Below are 9,807 nucleotides of genomic sequence, written 5' to 3'. Positions count from 1 at the left end.
TTTAGCGATTTAAGCCAAACGTTTCCCCTTTTTTGCGATTTAAGCAAAACGTTTAAAACGTTACGAAACCATTCCAAACGTTTACAAATGTTACGAAACAAATCCAAAAGTTTCGCCTGTTTAACAATTTAAGCCAAACGTATACAAACGTCACGAAACAAAACCAAATGTTTCATCTTTTTAGCAATTTAAGCCAAACGTTTACAATCTTTGCAAAATAAATCCAATGTTTCACATTTTCAGCGATTTAAGCGAAAAGTTTAAAACGTTATGAAACAAATCCAAACATTTAAAAAATTTCGAAACAAACCCAAACATTTCACCTTTTTAGCGATTTAAGCCAAACGTTTACAAACGTTAAGAAACAAAACCGAACGTTTCACCTCTTAAGCGATTGAAGCCAAACATTTACAAACATTACGAAACAAAACCAAACGTGTCACCTTTTTAGCGATTTAAGCCAAACGTTTAAAATGTTACGAAACCAATCCAAACATTTAAAACGTTGCTAAACAAATCCAAAGGTTTCCCGTTTTTAGCAATTTAAGCCAAACGTTTAAAAATATTAAGAAACAAATCCAAACGTTTAAAACGTTACGAAACCATTCCAAACTTTTAAAACGTTACGAAACAAATCCAAACGTTTCACCTTTTTAGCGATTTAAGCCAAACGTTACAAAAAAATCCAAATGTTTCACCTTTTTAGCTGTTTAATCCAAAAGTTTACAAATGTTACGAAACAAATCCAAGTGTTTCCCATTCTTAGCAATTTAAGCTAAACGTTCACAAACGTTATGAAACAAATCCAAACGTTGCACATTTTAGCGATTTAAGCCAAACGTTATAAACGTTAAGAAACAAATCCAAACGTTTCACCTTTTTAGCGATTGAAGCCAAACATTAAAAACGTTACGAAACCAATCAAAACTTTTCACCCTTGTAGCGATTTAAACGAAACGTTTACGAACGTTGCGAAACAAATGCAGACGTTTCACCTTTTTAATGATTTAAGCCAAACGTTTACGAACGTTACGAAACAAATCCAAACATTTCACCTTTTAGCAATTTAAGACAAACATTTACGAAGGTTACGTAACAAATCTAAACGTTTCACCTTTTTAGTGATTTAAGCCAAACGTTTAAAACGTTACGAAACCGATCCAAACGTTTAAAATGATCCGAAACAATTCTAAACGTTTCACCTTTTTAGCAATTTAAGCTAAACGTTTACGAACGTTACGAAAGAAATCCAAACGTTTCCTCTTTTAGCGATTTAAGCCAAACGTTATGAAATAAATCCAACCATTTCCCCTTTTTAGCGATTTAAGCCAAACGCTACTTAACAAATCCAAACGTTTCACCTTTTTAGCGATTTAAGCAAAACGTTTAAAATGTTACGAAACCAATACAACCGTTTACAAATGTTACGAAACAAATCCAAACGTGTCACCTTTTTAACAATTTAAGCCGAACGTATACAAAACTGACGAAACAAAACCAAATGGTTCCCCTTTTTAGCAATTTAAGCCAAACGTTTACAATCTTTACGAAATAAATCCAAATGTTTCTCATTTTTAGCGATTTAAGCGAAAAGTTTAAAACGTTACAAAACCAATCCAAACATTTAAAACGTTTCGAAACAAATCCAAACATTTCACCTTTTTAGCGATTTAAGCCAAACGTTTACAAACGTTAAGAAACAAAACCGAACGTTTCACTTTTGTAGCGATTGAAGCCAAACATTTACAGACCTTACGAACAAAAACCAATCGTTTCACCTTTTTAGCGATTTAAGCCAAACGTTTAAATCGTTACGAACCCAATCCAAACGTTTAAAACGTTACGAAACATATCCAATGGTCTCCTGTTTTTAGCAATTTAAGCCAAACGTTTAAAAACATTAAGAAACAAATCCAAATGGTTGACTCGTTATGAAACCAATCGAAACGTTTAAAAGGTTACGAAACAAATCCGATCGTTTCCTCTTTTTAGCAATTTAGGCCAAACGTTTACAAACGTTACAAAAAAATCCAAATGTTACGAATCAAATCCAACGTTTCCCCTTTTTAGCGATTTAAGGCAAACGTGTTCAAAGGTTACGAAACAAATCCAACGTTTCCCCTTTTTAGCGATTTAAGCCAAACATTTAAAATGTTACAAAACCAATCCAAACATTTGCCAACGTTACGAAACAAAACCAAACGTTTCACCTTTTTAGCAATTTAAGCCAAACGTTTAAAAACGTTATGAAACGGTTTACCTTTTTAGCTATTTAAACAAAACGTTTACAAACATTATGAAACAAATCCTAACGTTTCGCCTTTTGGCGATTAAAGCCAAACGTTTACAAACGTTACGAAACAAAACCAAATGTTTCACCTTTTGAGCGATTTAAGATAAATATTTAAAACATTACGAAACAAATCCAAACGTTTGTAAACATTATGAAACAAATCCAAACGTTTCACCTTTTCAGCGATTTAATCCAAACGTTTACAAATGTTACAAATCAAATCCAAATGTTTCCCCTTTTTAGCGATTTAAGCCAAATGTTTACCAACGTTGCAAAACAAATCCAAACATTTCACCTTTTTCGCGATTTAAGCCAAACATTTAAAAAGCTATGAATCAAATTCAAACGTTTCACATTTTTAGAGATTTAAGACAAATGTTTACAAACGTTACGAAACAAATCCAAACGTTTCCGCTTTTTAGCAATTTAAGCCAAACATTTACAAACGTTACGAAACAAAACAAAATGTTTCACTTTTTTAGCGATTGAAGCCAAACGTTTACAAACGTTACAAAACAAAACTAAATGTTTCACTTTTTTAGTGATTGAAGACAAACGTTTACAAACGTTACGAAACAAAACCAAAGGATTCCCCTTTTAGTAAATTAAGCCAACGTTTATAAACGTTACGAAATAAATCCAAACGGTTCACCTTTTTAGCAATCTAAGCCAAACGTTTAAATCGTTACGAAGAGAATCGAAACGTTCCACCTTTTTAGCGATTTAAGCCAAAAGTTTAAAACGTTACAAAACCAATCCAAACGTTTGTAAACGTTACACCTTTTTAGCAATTTAAGCCAAACAATGCAAACGTTACAAAACCAATCCAAACGTTTAAAACGTTACGAAACAAATCCAAACGTTTAAAACATTTTGAAACAAATTCAAACGTTTTACCTTTTAAGCGATTTAAGGCAAACGTTTACAAACGTTATGAAACAAATCCAAACGTTAGACATTTTTAGGGAATTAAGCCAAACGTTTACAAACCTTATGAGATAAACCAAAATGTTTAAAACGTTACGAAACAAATCAAAACATTTCACCTTTTTAGCGATATAAGCCAAACGTTTGCAAACGTTACAAAACAAATCCAAACGTTTCACCTTTTGAGCGATTTAAGCCAAACGTTTACAAACGTTACAAAACAAAACTAAACGTTTCCCTTTTTTAGCGAATTAAGCCAAACATTTAAAACATTACGAAACCAATTCAAACGTTTAAAATGTTATGAAATAAATCCAAACCTTTCAAATTATTAGCGATTTAAGCCAAAAATTTACAAACGTTCCGAATCAAATCCAAATATTTCAAATGTTACGAAACAAAAACAAACGTTTCACCTTTTAGCGATTTAAGCCAAACGTTAACGTTACGAAACAAATCTAAACGTGTCACATTTTTTGCGATTTAAGCCGAACGTTTACAAACGTTACAAAAAAAATCCAAACATTTCCCATTTTTATCGATTTAAGCCAAACTTTTACAAAAAAATCCAAACGTTTCACCTTTTTAGCGATTTAAGCTAAATATTTGTGAACGTTACGAAACAAAATCAAACGTTACGCCTTTTTATCGAATTAAGTCAAACGTTTACTAAAGTTACGAAACAAATCTAAACGTTTCATCTTTTTAGCAATTGAAGCCAAATGTTACAAAACGTTAAGAAACAAATCCAAACGTTTAGTACGTTACGAAAAATATCCTAAAGCTTCACCTTTTTAGCGATTTAAGACAAATGTTTGCAAACGTTACGAAACAAATCCAAACGTTTCCCCTTTTTAGCGATTTAAGCTAAACGTTTACAAACGTTACGAAACAAATCCAAATGTTTCACCTTTTTAGCGATATAAGCCAAACGTTTACAAACGTTACGAAACAAAACCAAACGTTTCGCCTTTTTAGCGATATAAGCCAAACGTTTAAAACGTTACGAAACCAATTCACACATTTCACCTTTTTAGAAATTTAAGTCAAACAGATAAAATGTTACAAAACCAATCCAAACGTTTAAAACGTTGCGAAACAAATCCAAACGTTTCCCCTTTTTAGTAAGTTAAGCCAAACGTTTACAAACTTTACGAAACAAATCAAAACATTTCACCTTTTTAGCAATTTAAGTCAAACGTTTACTAACGTTACAAAACAAATCCGAACGTTTAAAACGTTTAGAAACTAATCCAAACGTTTCCCCTTTTTAGCGATTCAAGCCAAACGTTTACAAACGTTACGAAACAAAACCAAACGTTTCGCCTTTTTAGAGATTTAAGCCAAATGTTTAAAACGTTATAAAACCACTCCGAACGTTTAAAATATTACAAAACCAATCCAAACGTTTCCCCTTTTTAGCGATATAAGCCAAACGTTTACAAATGTTACAAAACAAATCCAATCATTTCACATTTTTAGCGATTTAAGCTAAACGTTACGAAACAAATCCAAACGTTTCACATTTTTAGCGATTTAAGCCAAACGAATACAAACGTTACGAAACAAATCCAAACGTTTCACGTTTTTAGCGATTGAAGCCAATTGTTACAAACATTACGAAACAAATCAAAACATTAAATACATTACAAAACCAAATCCTAATGTTTCACCTTTTTAGCGATTTAAGCCAAACGTTTACAAACATTACAAAACCAATCCAAACGTTTAAAACGGTACAAAACAAATCTAAACGTTTCACCTTTTTAGCGATTTAAGTGAAACATTTAAAAAGCTATAAAACAAATCCAAACGTTTCGCAATTGTACCGATATAAGCCAAACGTTTACAAACGTTACGAAACAAATCCAAAACGTTTCCGTTTTTTAGCGATTTAATCCAAACGTTTACAAATGTTACGAAACAAAATAAAATATTTTAATTTTTTAGCGATCGAAGCCAAACGTTGCGAAACAAAATTAAGCGTTTCCCCTTTTCAGAAAATTAAACGTTTACAAATGTTACGAAATAAATCCAAACTTTCACCTTTTTAGCAATTTAAGCGAAACATTTAAAACAATACGAAACAAATCCAAACGTTCCACCTTTTTAGCGATTTAAGACAAAAGTTTAAAACATTACAAAACCAATCCAAACGTTACAAAACAAATCTAAACGTTTCACCTTTTTAACGATTTAAGCCAAACAATCCAAACGTTATAAAACAAATCCAAACGGTTAAAACGTACGAAACAAAACCAACCGTTTCACTTTTTTAGTGATTTAAGCCAAACGTTTACAAACGTTACGAAACAAATCCAAATGTTTCACATTTTAAGGGATGTAAGCCAAACGTTTACAAACGTTACGAAACAAATCTAAACGTTTAAAACATTACGAAACAAATCCAACAGTTTCACCTTTTAAGCGATTTAAGCCAAGCGTTTACAAACACTACGAAACAAATCCAAACGTTGCACATTTTTAGCGATTTAAGCAAAACGTTTACTAACGTCACGAGATAAATTGAACCGTTCAAAACATTACGAAACAAATCCAAATGTTTCCCCTTTTTAGCGATTTAAGCCAAACGTTTTCGAACGTTACGAAACAAAACCAACCGTTTCGCCTTTTTATCGATTTAAGCCAAACGTTTACAAATGTTACGAAACAAATCTAAACGTTCACCTTTTTAGCGATTGAGGCCAAATGTTACAAACGTTACGAAACAAATCCAAACGTTTAATACATTACGAATAAAATCCTAACGTTTCACATTTTTAGTGATTTAAGCCAAATGTTTGCAAACGTTACGAAACCAATCGAAACCTTTCACCTTTTTAGCGGTTTAAGCCAAACGTTTACAAATGTTACGAAACAAATCCAGACGTTTCCTCTTTTTAGTGATTTAAGCCGAACGTTTAAAACGTTACTAAACAAATCCAAGCGTTTCACCTTTTTAGTGATTCAAGCCAAACGTTTACAAATGTTACAAAACAAATCCACACGCTTCATCTTTTTAGCTATTTAAGCCAAACCTTTACAAACGTTACGAAATAAAACCAAACGTTTCACCTTTTTAGCGATATAAGCCAAACGCTTAAAATGTTACGAAACTAATCCAAACGTTTCACTTTTTTAGCGATTTAAGCCAAATATTTAAAATGTTACAAAACCAATCCAAACGTTTAAAACGTTACGAAACAAATCCGAATGTTTCACCTTTTTAGAAATTTAAGCCAAAAGTTTACAAACGTTACGAAATAAATCAAAACGTTTCCCTTTTTAGCGATTTAAGCCAAACGTTTACTAACGTTTTAAAACCAATCCAAAAGTTTAAAATGTTACGAAACAAATCCAAAGGTTTCACCTTTTTAGCAATTTAAGCCAAATGTTTACAAATGTTACAAAACAAATCGAAACATTTCCCATTTTTAGCGATATAAGCAAAACGTTTACAAACGTTACGAAACAAATCCAAACGTTTCACATTTTTAACGATTTAAGCCAAACGTATACAAACGTTACGAAACAAATCCAAACGTTTCACCTTTTTAGCGATTGAAACCAAATGTTACAAAAGTTACGAAATAAATCAAAACGTTTAATACGTTATTAAAAAAATCCTAATGTTTCAACTTTTTAGCGATTTAATTCAAACATTTACAAACGTTACGAAACCAATCCAAACGTTTAAAACATTACGAAACATATCCAAATGTTTCACCTTCGTAACGATTTAAGCCAAACATTTAAAAATCTATAAAACAAATCAAAACGTTTCACATTTTTAGCGTCTTAAGCCAAACGTTTACAAATGTTAGGAAACAAAACCAAACGTTTCCCCTTTTTAGCGATATAAGCCAAATATTTAAAAAGCTATCAAACAAATCCACACATTTCACCTTTTTAGCGATATAAGCCAAACGTTTACAAACGTTACGAGACAAAACCAAACGTTTCACCTTTTTAGCGATATAAGCCAAACGTTTAAAATGTTACGAAACCAATCGAAACGTTTCACCTTTTTAGCGATTTAAGCCAAACAGTTAAAATGTTACAAAACCAATCCAAAAGTTTAAAACGTTATAAAACAAATCTAAATGTTTACCCTTTTGAGTAATTTAAGCCAAACGTTTACAACCGTTACAAAACAAATCCAAATGCTTCGATTTTTTAGCAATTTAAGCCAAACGTTACGAAACAAATCAAAACGTTTAAAACATTATGAAAAAAATCCAAATGTTTTACCTGTTTAGTGATTTAAGACAACCGTTTACAAACGTTATGAAACAAATCCAAACGTTCTCATTTTTAGCGATTTAAGCCAAACGTTTGCAAACGTCACAAAAAAATCCAAATGTTTCCCCTTTTTTACCGATTTAGGCCAAATGTTTCATCTTTTTAGCGAATTAAGCCAAACGATTAAAGCATTACGAAACCAATCCAAATGTTTGAAACGTTACGAAACAAATCCAAAGGTTTCCAATTTTTAGCGATTTAAGCCAAACATTTACAAACATTACGAAACAAATCCAAACGTTTCAAATGTTATGAAACAAATCCAAATGTTTCACCTTTTTAGAGATTTAACCAAACTTATAAAAACGTTACGAAACAAAAATATTTCACATTTTTTGCGATTTGAGCCAAACGTTTACAAACGTTACGAAACAAATCCAAACGTTTCACATTTTTATAGATTTAAACCAAACGTTTACAAACCTTACGAAACAATTTCAAATGTTTCCCCTTATTAGGGATTTATGCCAAACATTAACGAATGTTACAAAACAAAACCAAACGTTTCACCTTTTTATTGATTTAAACTAAACGTTTACAAACGTTACGAAACAAATCTAAACGTTTCATCTTTTTAGCGATTGAAGCCAAATGTTACAAACGTTACGAAACAAATCCAAATGTTTAATACATTACGAAAACAATCCTCCTTTTTACCGATTTAAGCCAAATTTTACAAATGTTACGAAACCAATCCAAACGTTTAATACGTTACGAAACAAATCCAAACGTTTCCCCTTTTTAGCGATTCAAGGCAAATTTTTACTAACTTTACGAAACAAATTCAAACGTTTCACCTTTTTAGCGATTTAAGCCTAACATTAACAAACATTACGAAACAAAACCAAATGTTTCACCTTTTTAGCGATATAGGCCAAATGTTTAGAACGTTACGAAACCAATCCAAAAATTTCACCTTTTAAGCGATTTAAGCCAAACATTTAAAACGTTACAAAACCAATCCAAACATTTAAAACGTTACAAAACAAATCCAAGCTTATAACGTTTTAGCAATTTAAGCCAAACATTTACAAACGTTATGAAACAAATCCAAACGTTTCCCCTTTTTAACAATTTAAGCCAAACATTTACTACCGTTAAAAAACAAATCCGAACGTTTAAACCGTTACGAAACAAATCCAAACGTTTCCCTTTTTTAGCGAATCAAGCCAAACGTTTACAAACGTTATGAAACAAAACCAAATGTTTCTCCTGATTAGAGATTTAAGCCAAACGTTTAAAACGTTACGAAACCAATAAAAACTATTAAAACGTTAACTCATCTTTTTAGCGATTTAAGCCAAACGTTTACAAAAGTTACAAAACAAATGCAAACGTTTCACATTTTTAGCGATTTAAGCCAAATGTTTACAAACGTTATGAAACAAATCCAAACGTTTCCAATTTAGCGATTTAAGCCAAACGTTACGAAACAAATCCAAATGTTTCACCTTTTTAGCGATTGAAGCCAAATGTTACAAACGTTATGAAACAAATCCAAACGTTTAATACGTTATGAAAAAATCCTAATGTTTCACCTTTTTAGTGATTCAAGCCAAACGTTTACAAATGTTACGAAACAAATCCAAACGTTTCACCTTTTTAGCGATTTTAGCCAAACATTTACAAACGTTACTAAACAAATCCACATGTTTCCCCTTTTTAGCGATTTAAGCTAAACGTTTACAAACGTTACGAAAAAAAACCAAATGTTTCATCTTATTGGCTATATAGCAAAACGTTTAAAACGTTACGAAACAATCCAAACGTTTCACCTTTTTAGCGATTTATGCTAAACATTTAAAACGTTACAAAACCAATTCAAACGTTTAAAACGTTACAAAAAAATACAAATGTTTCGCCATTTTAGCAATTTAAGCAAAACCTTTACCAAAGTTACGAAACAAATCCAAACATTTCCCATTTTTAGCAATTTAAGCCAAACATTTACAAACGTTACAAAAAAATCCAATCGTTTAAAAGGTTACGAAACAAATCCAAACGTTTCACCTTTTTAGCGATTCAAGCCAAACGTTACGAAACAACAACAAACCTTTCACCTTTTTAACGATTTTAGCCAAACGTTTAACACGTTAAGAAACCAATCCAAACGTATAAAATGTTACGGAATAAATCCAAACATTTCCCCTTTTTAGCGATTTAACCAAACGTTTACAAATGTTACGAAACAAATCCAAACGTTTCACATTTTTAGCGATTTAAGCCAAACGTTTACAAACGTTATGAAAGAAATCTAAACGTTTCACCTTTTTAGCGATTGAGGC

This window comes from Mercurialis annua, linkage group LG6, assembly GCF_937616625.2.
Source record: "Mercurialis annua linkage group LG6, ddMerAnnu1.2, whole genome shotgun sequence".
NCBI classification, from domain to species: Eukaryota; Viridiplantae; Streptophyta; class Magnoliopsida; order Malpighiales; family Euphorbiaceae; genus Mercurialis; species Mercurialis annua.
Note: the sequence above shows the minus strand (reverse complement) of the source record.